Genomic DNA, 12,161 nt, shown 5'->3' with positions numbered 1-12,161 from the left:
AGAACTACATTTTCATCCACAAATCTGGGTTTAAATTTCTTTTATTGTGGACTATTATCATTGGTACTAAATGGATTTTTACAAAACAAGACAGCAACGTGTACATATTCTAAAGTTGAATTCTGGAGCTCTGATTGGTCTTATTTCTGTGACTGTTTTGATCTGACATTAGGATGATAGGCTATGGTAGCTGGGACTCAAATAGTTTGCCCAGCATCAGAGACAACTACTGTTATACTAAACCCTTCAAAAATGCCCTATAGAGGACTCCTTCAGCGTGGATGGATATATGTTAAATGTGGAATGGTGTATTTAGTGAAACGTTTAAAAACAAAATAGAGTTCTTACAACTCCTACACCAAGACTAAGATTTAAGAGTCATCACTAACATTTATTGAGCACTTCCTAAGGTCATTATGTGAAGCCCTTTATCTTCATTATGTTGTTAAATCCTCACAACAACCTTATCAGAGAGCTGCTATTATTATTACCATTTTACAGATAAGGAAATTGAGATCTAAAGAAATGCAGTACCTTGTCCAAGGTAATATGGCCAGTGAGTGAGTGGAAACAAACCTCTAAAATGCACCTACTGTCCTGTACCACAATTAACAGCAAACTAATTACCCTGAGATAATACAGCTAGAATTTTACATACAAGGTGCTTTGAGTTTTAATGTCAAACTTCAGCAACTTTAATATTTATTTTTTAAATCCTTCTGTTTGTTAATCCCACAACTCAGAAAGTTAATTGCTAAATATCCAGGGAAATAGTTTATACTTAATTTACCAAAAAAAAAAAAAATTCACCTCTGTACTATTTCTGTGTCATTGTAAATTCTCTAAGGGAATAGTGGATGATAGGTGTCTGAACAAACAGAATAAAAGGCTGTTCTCTAACTAAATAGCTAACCTCAATTCTCTCAGTGACCTTGGACATATTGCTTGGAATGTCTGCAAGGGTATAATAACTGACTCCATTCAGGCCAAACAAGTGCTTTTGCAAATGTTTACATAGTCCTAATTGCCCAAACCTTTTACTAATGTTTCCCAAAGACATCATTTTTCATTTAGCCAATAAATAGAAACACTTGTAAAAATGTTTGCTTAAAAAAAAAAACCCTGCAAATAAGTGTTTCTGTCAAAAGAATTAAAAGGAATATTTTCAAATTAGATGTGACTATAGATAATTCAAACATGCTTTGACTATTAAGACATGTCCAAATAAACTGCCTCCTTCTAAAACCAACTTAACTTTTTTGGGGGACAGCGGGTGGATAGGGGACAAATATCAACGTATATGGGACTCAAGCGAAATTACAAAGTTGACCCACAATCTTCAGTCTTGTTTCTTAAGTGTACTAAAATATGATATGCCCAAGTTTTATATGATCACACTACAGTGAAAATATAGACATCATATCTAACCTCTCAGTGAAGGTTAATTACTTTTGGACCACAAGATCTGGAATTAGAAGACCTGAACTGCCCATGCACTACTACTAGATGTGTGATGCCAGGCATGTCATTTGAAACTGAATTCTAGTTATTTCAATGCAGGTCAAACAAGGATCCCTGTCCTACCTTCTCCAAAGGTTGTTTTGGAATGTAAATCAAATGACATAACGTAGTGCTTTGTGAACTCAAAGGCAGGGTACAGGATGCCAACGGGGGTCATCCGGGGTCATCCGTATGGTACCAGGGAAAGGGTCACCACAGTCTCTTTGATCTCCCATTATAAACCAACAAACTGGTGGAGAGAGTGGTGACAGCAGTCAGTTTAGGAAGCTCTGAGATAAGGTTTTAATTAACTCAAGGGTTCCTCCTGCACTGTTCAGGCAAAATGAGTTGCTGCACATTGGGCTTTCTGGTAGTCTTAGAGTGGAAGGATTCAGCAGTGCAAGATTCAGGGTGATTCAAAAGGAATGTCTCTTCTCAAAGAAGAAAAAACAAAGAAGTAAAATACTCCCTTGTCTCCCAAGTTCCTGTACAGGTAGGATACTCTGTCCCTCCTCTCCTCTTCCAAGTTTCTTAAAGAATTTTTTTTTTTTTATGATTTCTGACTCCACTTCTCACCCATTCATTCCTCCCTGCGGAAGCACTGATTCTGCCCCAGGTGAAACTGCACAGGCAGAGGTCACCAACACTTTCCTTTTGGCTAAACCCAGGAGGTTTTTCACTCCACATCTGACTGACCTCTCAGCAGGATCTGACCTACTCAACACCCACTCGTTGCATTGCTCTCATGAAAGCACTGACGTAGTCTCTTCCGGAATTTCTCCTTTATCTCTGGATGCTCCCTCTGGTACCCTGTATGAGCCCCCTTCCTATGCCCACATCATAATGTAGGTGTTCCTCCGTTTTCCCCATAACCCTCTTATTTAGTTCCTCTTCCACCTGGGTGATCTTCTCCATCCCCATGGCTTCGGCAGCAGTCCATGTGACAGATGAGAAACATTGTTATCCTGAGCTCTAGACCCACACGCAACTGCCTTTCAGACATCCCCTAACTCCTAACATGCACAAAACCAAACTCCTCATCTTACCCTCAACCTGCCCCTCCTCCTGGCATTCTCCATACAGTGAAGGATATCATCATCCCTGACCCTGCTGGCTCCCTCCCCCACAAATCACTCCAAATCAGCAAGTCATGCTAATTCTACCTCTGCGAGATCTGCCAAATTTATCCATTGCTCTCCTTCTTTACGGCCTTAGTTCAGACACCACCACCCAGTTTCCTCCCTTTAGTCTTTCCCTCCACTAATCCATTTGCCACACTGCAGTCAGAGAGGGCTTTCTAAAATTAAAACCCTTCTCTTCTGGATAAATTATATACTCCTTAACACTGCCTATAAGAGCTCAAGTCCACTTACTTTCTGGGCTTACCTCTTAAATCTCCATCGTCTCTACCCCGCACCCCAAAACACACAGCACCCAACTTGGCTAATTCTCGTTCAGCCTTCAGGTCTTTGCTGAGGTATCACTTCTTCCCTGACCTCCCACATCCATTTTGAACATCCCTCTTGTGTGTTCCCATAGCACACTGATTTCCTCAATTATAATGCTTTTCACTCTGTGTAAAACTAGCCTGCTTACTTGTGTGTCTCCCCCACTAGACTGTAACCTTCATGAAGGCAAGGATTGTGCCTGTTTTCTTCAAGATTGTATTGCTGGTTCCAAGTACAAGAGGTATGTGCCACGGCACAAAATAAGTGCTCAATTCTTACTTGTTTAATTAACAAACCAATGAATCTCTGAGGGTGGAAGAGAAGTTGTTCTGGAAAAGTTCATGGGAAAAGATCAATTAGCTAATTTCCTGGAGCGTAAAAACTGCTGGTTACCTTTCCAATGTTTTCTAACCTATAATATATGTTCCTTGGTCTATGAAAATCTACATTTATAATCACATCTATAGACTACAAGGTAAAATGGATATTTAGCAATTTCCCAGTTGGATAAATGTCCACAAGTAAACTGGATAATGCAGAACAGGGCAGCTTCAGTTTGTACTGAATTATAAATTGGTTACACTAATCATGGTAACTAGACAAATAAATCTCTCCCATACTCATAAATGTGGCATATAATCGGGGAATCCAATTTAAAACACATAACTCAAATTGACAGTTAATGAGTGTATGAAAAACAAACAAAATGTTAATGAAAATAGCATGCCTGACATCTCAATACAATGGCCTCTATATTTTGACTTTGGTTTTTGCTCATAATTCATGTTGCCATTAACATTAATTACCCTCATGGACCAAATAAACTTCATACCTTACTGTCAATATGAAGGTGAACTATGTAGGCGTGTTATTGCTGTCTGGTAATACCTACAGTAGCCAATGAAACAGAGCAAACACAATGCACGGAATTTACTACTGGTGGTTATTCTTATCACACCCTCACTCATTACTCAATTCTCTGCATTAGCTCGCCCCAGAAACTCCAAGCTAGCATACAGTTCCGCTACTTATGAACCATATATAAAATCCACTCTAAAAGAAAAAGAAAAAAAGCAATTCCTTTCTAGATATCCCTTCACAGGGTTTCTTTTGAAGGGTTAACACTCCCCATGAAGAAAATCAGCATTTGGCTAACAGCCAGTGGAGCAACAGACACTTTCCATACTTTTCTACAGGTGTTGGAGGAGAGTGTAAAGTGAAAATAGAAAAGGGAGCTAGTAGGAAAAGAAAGGAGTAGCAGTGGTCTGAGGCTCCTGCAAACTGTCTAGAGATGGAGAATGCTAAAAATTCTGCCCAAATGGTCTAACCTTTTCAGGTTTCTATTAAAATCAGGTCTTCTGAAACCAGTAATTAAAGTAGTACCCCTCTACCTGCCTGTTTCTTAAATTTGTAAATGTATGACGTGACTTCAAGTATTACGGGAAGGCTGCATACATGATTAAACTGGAATAGAGTATATTAAGTATCTGATAAGTATTCAATAAATATTAGCTTTGGATGTTTTTTAATGCAGCTGTTACCGGCCTACATCCAGTTTGGTTTTCCTAGTAATAACATGCAGAGGGCTTTTTCTTTTTCTTTTTTGCTAACGGTTATATATCCATCACAGTTCTTTGTTTTCCACTTATATAATTAACCTGAGTCCATAGCCCAAAGCCTAAAATCCATCAATCTATGAGAAAACAAAGACAATGAAAGCTCAACCATGAGCTTCCTTTTTCTATCATTTCAGTATGATATTCAGCCATCCTTCTACCATCAAGCTTTCACTGATTACCCTTATCGAGAAATAAGTTATCCAACTTTATTTCAATCTTTCCAACCATATTTATCATATCCTATCTTCTAGTCTTTCTTTAAAACATCACTTCCTGCCATATATTAAGTTATTTATGGATTTCTATATTCTCCATTATTTGACTGGACAATGTCTTAGATTCATTGTATTCCCCACAACATAGAGTTTTAACAGCTTTTAAAATAATGTTTATTGACTATTATGGTTATAAACAATTACTATATATTTATTGTTAAACATTTTGAAAATACAGAAAGTATAAAAGGGAAAATAAACAATGCCTATTCATCCTCCAATGAGAAAAAAGCACTGCCCCATTTTGGCCCTTTCAGTCCCTTTCCTTAAGTAGGTAGATCTTTCTGGTTTTTTAAACATAGTTGAGAGTTGACTGCACATACAGTTCTCTAGCCTATCTCCCCCCCATTTAGCAAAAATTGATAAATACCTTTCCACACTGTTAAAACTCTTCATAAACATCCTTTTACAAATCTGTATAAAACCATGTCTTTTGATGATAGCATAATTTATTTAAACTGTTCCCCTCTTGTTGGGCATTTAGACTATTGCCAATATCTGACTTTTCTAACAAAAGCCATATTAAGCACTTGTGAACATTAACTTTTAAAATATTTCTCATAAGTTCCTTTGGACAGACTGCTAGGAGTGGAACTACTGGATCGAGGAGTGGACACATTTAGTGAGACTTTTCGTACATTCAGCCAATGAGTTTTTTAGAAAGCTTTCACATCTGCGCACCCCTCACAGCATCTAAGAGTGTCTGCTCCACTACCCACTACCTGATGTGGAGAATTAGAATTTTTTTAAATCTATGTAAATTTGAGAGCTGGAAAAATGGTCCCTTGCTGTTGTTTCAATTTCATTTCTTTGATTAATGGAAAGAGAATGCATTTTCATATGACTGTAAGCCATTCAGTTTTCTCTTGTATGGGTAGTCTGTTCCTGTCATATTAGTTTTCTTTTGCCGTGTAACAAATTCCCACAAGCTTAGTACCTCAAAACAACACCCATTTCTTTTTTTATATATATAAATTTATTTATTTAATTTATTTTTGGCTGCATTGGGTCTTCGTTGCCGCACATGGACTTTCTCTAGTTGCGGTGAGTGGGGGCTACTGTTCGTTGAAGAACACCCATTTCTTACTTCCCAATTCTGAAGGTCAGAGTCTGGGTGGGGTTGTATGGGTTCTCTGCTCAGGCTCTCTTTCACAAGGCAGAAATCAAGGCGTTGGCTAGGCTGTGGTCTTAACTAAAGGTTCTGGTAAAGAATCCAGTTCTGAGCTCATTCAGTTTGTTGACCCTCGGCCTGAGGTTCCAGTTTCCACACTGGGTCACCCTAAGCAATTCTAGGGCTCCCGCATTTCTCAAGGCTGTCCCCATGCCTTCTCAAGTGTCACCTCCATCTTCAAAACAGCAACAGCATGTTCAGTTCTTCTCAGGCTTCAGATCTCTCTGATTTCCCCAGCCAGAGAATGCTCTCCTCTTTTACAGGCCTCTTTGATTAGATTTGGCCCACCAGCTAATTTCCCCATTTTAAATTCAACCGTGCCATATAAAGAAACATGATCAAGGAAGTGACATTGCGTCATATTTACAGGTTCTGGGGATGAGGGTATGCAATCTTGGTGGAGGGGCATTTTCAGAACTGTGCTTGCCATAGGGTATTAGATGTTGTTTCTTATCATTTGTTTGTGCTCTTTATGATGTCTTAATTTCATGAATTTACCAAATAAGTGAATCTTACTGATGACTGCCAGAAGTTGCATTTTCACAATGGCAAAGACAACTAAGGATGGGGCCGCTGCGTGCTAATAAAGATTCTGAACACAGTCGGCCCTCCATACCCTAGGGTTCCACATCCGCAAATTTAACCAACCACAGACTGAAAATATTTGGGGGAAAAAAACTCCAGAAAGCTCCAAAAAGCAAAACTTGAATCTTGCTGGGCACTGGGCAACTATTTACATAGAATTTACAATTCTTGACATAGAATTTACGTTATATGAGGTATTATAAGTAATCTAGAGATGATTTAAATTATACCAGAGGATGTGCGTAGCAGAGGTTATATGCAAGCACTATGCCATTTTATAAGGGACTTGAGCACTGTTGAATTTTGGTATCTGTGGGGGGTCTTGGAACAAATTCCCCTATGACTGTATATGACTTTGCTAACATTGGTATTTTAAAAAGATTTAATTGTGGGGAAAAGTACATTACATAAAATTCACTATCTTAACTACTTTTAAGTGTACAGTTCCAAACTATGAAGTACATTCACAATTGTTGTGCGACTAATCTCTAGAATGCTTCATCTTGCAAAACGGAAACTCTATACCCATTTAACAACTCTCCATTTCGCCCCCCCCCCAGCTCCTGGCAACCACCATTTTACTTTCAACATTGGTATATCTTTATTTTATGTATTTATTAACAAACATGTATATCGCAATTACTACATGCACTGTTCTAAGAACTTTAAAAATATTAACTCATTTAATCGTCCTAACAACCCTATGAAATCAGTACCGTTATTATTTCCATACTACAGATTAAGAAATATAGCAAATAAACTGCCCAAGGTTACAAAATAGGAAGTGACCAAGCAGGAATTCAAACCCAGAATGGCTTTATAGTTCTTGCTATGAACCATTACATTGTGAAAATACTCACTGAAAGACAAACTCATCAGGCATTAATATCATTTCCTTGATGTTCATGACTTTAAAACACTTTTCTATGAGCAATTTAATCTAATATTCTTCTAGTAACTAAAAGTTAGACTATGTGACCAAGGTGACACATGCCTACTGACCTTTTAGCCCAATTTTGGTTAAGGCATTTGTTTTTGAAGTTAATGAAACAAAACTTGCCTTATATCTTAAGGTGTGCCAATTATAATTTACGTGTGGTATTTTATAATAAAGTATCTTATGAATGAATACAAATCATAATTCACTATGACTACTGAAATTATAATATTAAAGGAAAAAAACCCAGGTATTTCTCTTTTCCAAGAAGAAAAAAACTTCCAAATTAGTTTACAACAGCATAGCTCAATCTCAGTTTAACCTAGTAAATTCAAATCTGTCCTGCTTCACAAGCTATAACTCTAGACCAGTCTCAATTTGTCATTCATTTGTATATCTCAGTAGTAACACTTTATTTGAGGAGTGGGTCTGAAATGTCCTTATCTCGATCTTTTAGCTTAGTAATCCTTTCATGGAAGACCAAATCATGCTTGTCATCAGTCACACAGTGTCATTTACTGTATATTAAAAATGAACAAGGTCAACAGACGGAACAGTCGTTGTAGTCTGAAAGCCCCAGTTAGATGTGAGTTAAAAGCTCTGCTGAGGCTTGGTTTCTAAGACCCAGGAGGGGCGGCGGGGTACTAAAAACAACACACAGAACGGGATCATCTATTTCAGTTGCTTTCTACTTATATACCTGATTCATAAAAATAAACAGACAACGCATCATACAGTCTCCCCTCACCTATTATCCACTGCACTGCTGTGCAGTTTCCAGGATGAAACAGAAACCAGAGCATGGAAGAAACAGCAAAATCACCGCTACGCCAGGGAGCTTCTCGGATACTCACAATGCTGTCATCCCCACACCCTTCCCGCAGTGGCCAGTCCAGCAGCACAGAAGCAGGCAGATGCTCACCTGGCCTCCAGCTACTTCTCCCCCTTCACCTGCGGGGCCTGCAGCCTACTTCTGGCTGTGGTTCGGCTTTGGCAGCCAGCTCTCCTCACGGTCACGGCCCGTTCGGCCACCGACCATTCCGGCCCGGCTCTCTGTTTACAAGCGCTTCTTGCGGTCCCACACTTAAATGCTTCCTTCCAGCAGCTCAGGAAGCGAGACTCGGACACACAAGGTTCCAGGACGCAAGGACTCGTCTTTCCTGCCTTAGGGACCCAGCGCCACTCAGGGCCTGACCGCACCCTCCTGGCCTCCTTATCTCTTTGTTTTCTTACGCACAGTTTTCATCGCACACTTTTTGAAAACAATGGTATGTGCCGCAGAGTCTCCTCACTGCTCCTCCCAACGCACAGATGGATGTTTGCAATTGGAAAATTTCACTTGAAACATGCCAGGGACCAGACTTGTTATTTAGCAGCTCCCTTGGCTAAGAGAATTAGAGAGAGAAGTTCTTTCTGAAAATAGAACTATTAGAACCTAGAGATTGCTTCACATTTCAGGTTTGGAGCTGCAATGAAAATCAATTTTCACTCCCTTTTCATGGTGTAGCCAGCAGGTTGAAAGAGGATGGTTTTGAGAGGAGGTCTTAACCCCCATTCGGATTCCCAGCAAAACAGAAAGTGTGTGTGTGTGTGTGTGTGTGTACATGCACTGGTGGGCAACCTGAGTGCTCCTTTGTGAGACACTCCAACCCACCCCACAGTGACTTTGGCCACATTGCAAGAGGATAGGGTGGTCTTGATCTCGGAAAGACAGCAGTGAATGGTCCTAAAGAGAGATCCTAGTTCCCTGCCCAGGAATTGAACCTGGGTAGCCTGGATGAAAACCAGGAATCCTAGCCAATAGACGTTGCAGGTGGCGGGCAGGGAGGGGAGGAGGGCTGTGCGCAACTTTTTGCTAAGATGGATCCCACTGCAGAAGCCTGTGGGTGTATGTCCACACTTATTATGGGGTGGCGCCCCCTCCCTTTTTGACCCTCAAGGAGCCTTTCTGCACATGCGCAGACAGGGCAGTTTTCCTTGACCTCAGGAGTGGTTGTCTTATCTCTTTACTTTAGCAGAGCTCAGCTTCTGCCACTACCTTTGCCCTTGGAGTGAGAACAAAGTTTCAATTTTACTCCACTTGACAAACACCAGCTGTCCAGCCCAAGGGCCCATCTGTCTCCTACCTCAGTCTGGCTGGAAGACCTTCCTTGAAGTCTCCTGCTTTATTCTCCATCATAGCACACTTAGCCATTTTCTCAATTTATAATTACCCATTTTTAAAATTTACCTGTTCTACTGGCTTCTCCACTCCCACTCAAGCTTCACCTATAAACTCCCTGAGGGCAGAAACTGTTTTGGTTTCACTCACCACCACATAATAGGCACAGAGCACAGTGTGTAATGTATATATGTTTGAATGAATGAATGAAGAAATGGACACACACAAAAAAATTGTCAAAGGAGGCCAGAGAAACAGCATGATAAGATTCGAAAAATCTGATTCCTGCACTCCCTTAAAGATTAATAAGAGAATCTTTAACCATTGAATTTTTTAAAATATCTCTTTTGGTTGATGTTTATAGTTTAAATGTTTGTTTGAAAACTTATACTGCAATTCGAGATACATCTCTTGTTCCTTAAACATGCAGTGTTCTCTTTTGCCTCAGGACTTTTGACACTGGGTTTCCTCTGATGAGAGCTGTCACCCCTGCCCCATCCCTTTAGCCTGGCCAACTTCTTGCTTTTTAAGAAGCAAATGGCATCACTCCTCTCCTGGAAATCTCTGAATCTGAGAAAACTGATCCTTTAAACATGCCCAGAGGAACTCACATGTTCCTCTATAAATGCACTCATCACATTGTGCCAAATTCATCTATGTTCCCATTAGTCTTCCCAGGCCACTGATTCTCAAACTTCAGCATGTAACAGAATCTTCTAGAACAGTGCTTCTCAAACTTTAATGTGTGGGGATCCTGTTAAAATGCAGATCATTTTTCAAGAGGTCTATGGTGGGGCCTTTGCACCTCTAGTGAACTCCCAGGTGATGCCACATTTTGAGAGTCAAGGCTCTTGGATGCATGTTAAAAATGCAAATTCTTGGGTCATACACCTAGTCTGGGGGGGGGCCGCCCGAGAGTGGGGGGGAAATTGCCAATTATAGGGGAAATTGATGTCAGGTTGGCTCATGGGTTACCAGGGAAACCAGCAGAGGGGCATGCCCCTCACCACCCCTCAGATCAGAACAATCACCAGCTGGGACCTGGGGCAAGTGCACAGGAAGGTCAGTCATGTGAGCAGGGTGTAGGTGCAGCAGGCACTGGTCGAGCAGAGGGTATACAGAGAGCAAGAGAGCAGCCATCTTGAGTGGCCCGACCAGACACCCGTAGATTCTCATTCTGGAGGTCTACAAAAAGTCCTGAATTCTGTTATTTTAGCAAGTGCCTCAAAGTGCTCCTTAGTGGAATATTCTTTGAGAAAAACTATACCAGTCTATGAAGTTGCAGGGCAGGGCCAATGCTTTGTGATTTATTTCCCACCATGCATTAAGCACAGGGTCTGGCACATAAAATGCCTTAAACAGCCACATTTACAGAACGACTAGATTTACTCATTATCACTAATATAGATTCTCAGTGCGATCCCAGAAAAGGGATGAAAAGTCAAAGGCTGAGAACGATCTCAGCTGGGCAGTTGCTGGCTCTCAGGCCTCCATTTGGTCAGCAGGGGTCATTTTGCTCCTCTGAATTTAAATATTTAAATTCACATCTCTATTCAAAAGCCCCAGATGCGTTTTTCTTTTTTAAATAGACTTTATTTTGTAGAGAATGAGCAGAGAAGTACAGAGTTCCCAGATACCCGCTGCCCCAAAACACACACAACCTCTCCCACTATCAACATCTTGCACTACGGTAATACATTTGTTACAGCTGATGACCCTATCTTGACACATCATTATTACCCCACATAGGTATACACAGGTATACATAGGGCCGCCTATGTATACCTTCTAGACCTTGCAGTTATACTGCCAATTAAATCCCTGTTTGCTAAAGGTGGTTTGTGTTGGTCTCTGTCATTTACAACTGAAAGCATCCTAATACTCCACCATTCCAGACTTATCTCCAGAATACTTCTTTTCTCCCACTCTATACTCCAGACTTACATTTTTTTACCACTCCTGGATACTCTTCCATTCATTCCCATTATCCTGCTTTAGGATCCCCCATTATATCCCCTCTGCATCCCCTGAAGGGCAGGGAGCTTGCCTTATTCACCTTTGTATTCTCCACACCACTTATGGTACCTAGTAAATGATCTTAATAAATGTGCATTAAAACAAAGTGAAATACTAAATGACATGTAAGGAGATTTTATTATTGTATCTCTTCATTAAAATTTTTTCAACTTAGCTTTCCTTTATAAAATAATGGTCAAGTCCAGATTCAATAAAGCAATACTGTCTTCCAAGAAATAAAACAAAAGTTGCATCAAAAAATATTTTAAACTTAATCAGAAAATGTTGGTGCTATTTATAGCCTAGAATTTGCAAGCCAAGTATACCTCACCCCATGTGCACAGATATGCCCAGGTAAAGATTGGGATATTCACTGAGAGCCATATAATAATATTTGTTTGTCTCATTGGGTAAATTAAAAGCGTTTGAGATGTAGAATACTAAAGTCA

General features: G+C 40.1%; 1 protein-coding gene across 7 annotated transcripts in view; it reads right to left on the bottom strand.

Moving 5' to 3' along the window:
- PLEKHM3 (pleckstrin homology domain containing M3) overlaps positions 1-8,699 on the bottom strand; it is a 190,089-nt gene extending 181,390 nt beyond the window's left edge. For 6 of the 7 annotated variants that reach the window (XM_032636960.1, XM_032636953.1, XM_032636959.1 and 3 more), the window contains exon 1: positions 8,458-8,699. The gene's annotated coding sequence lies outside the window, so the exon portion shown is untranslated. Of the gene's footprint in view, positions 1-8,283; positions 8,419-8,457 lie in introns of those variants that run through there. The other variant, XM_032636955.1, reaches the window with a different exon arrangement.
- Positions 8,700-12,161: the final 3,462 nt, after the last annotated feature.

This window comes from Phocoena sinus, chromosome 7, assembly GCF_008692025.1.
Source record: "Phocoena sinus isolate mPhoSin1 chromosome 7, mPhoSin1.pri, whole genome shotgun sequence".
Classification (NCBI taxonomy): Eukaryota; Metazoa; Chordata; class Mammalia; order Artiodactyla; family Phocoenidae; genus Phocoena; species Phocoena sinus.
This window is presented reverse-complemented; position numbering and strand designations above follow the sequence as displayed.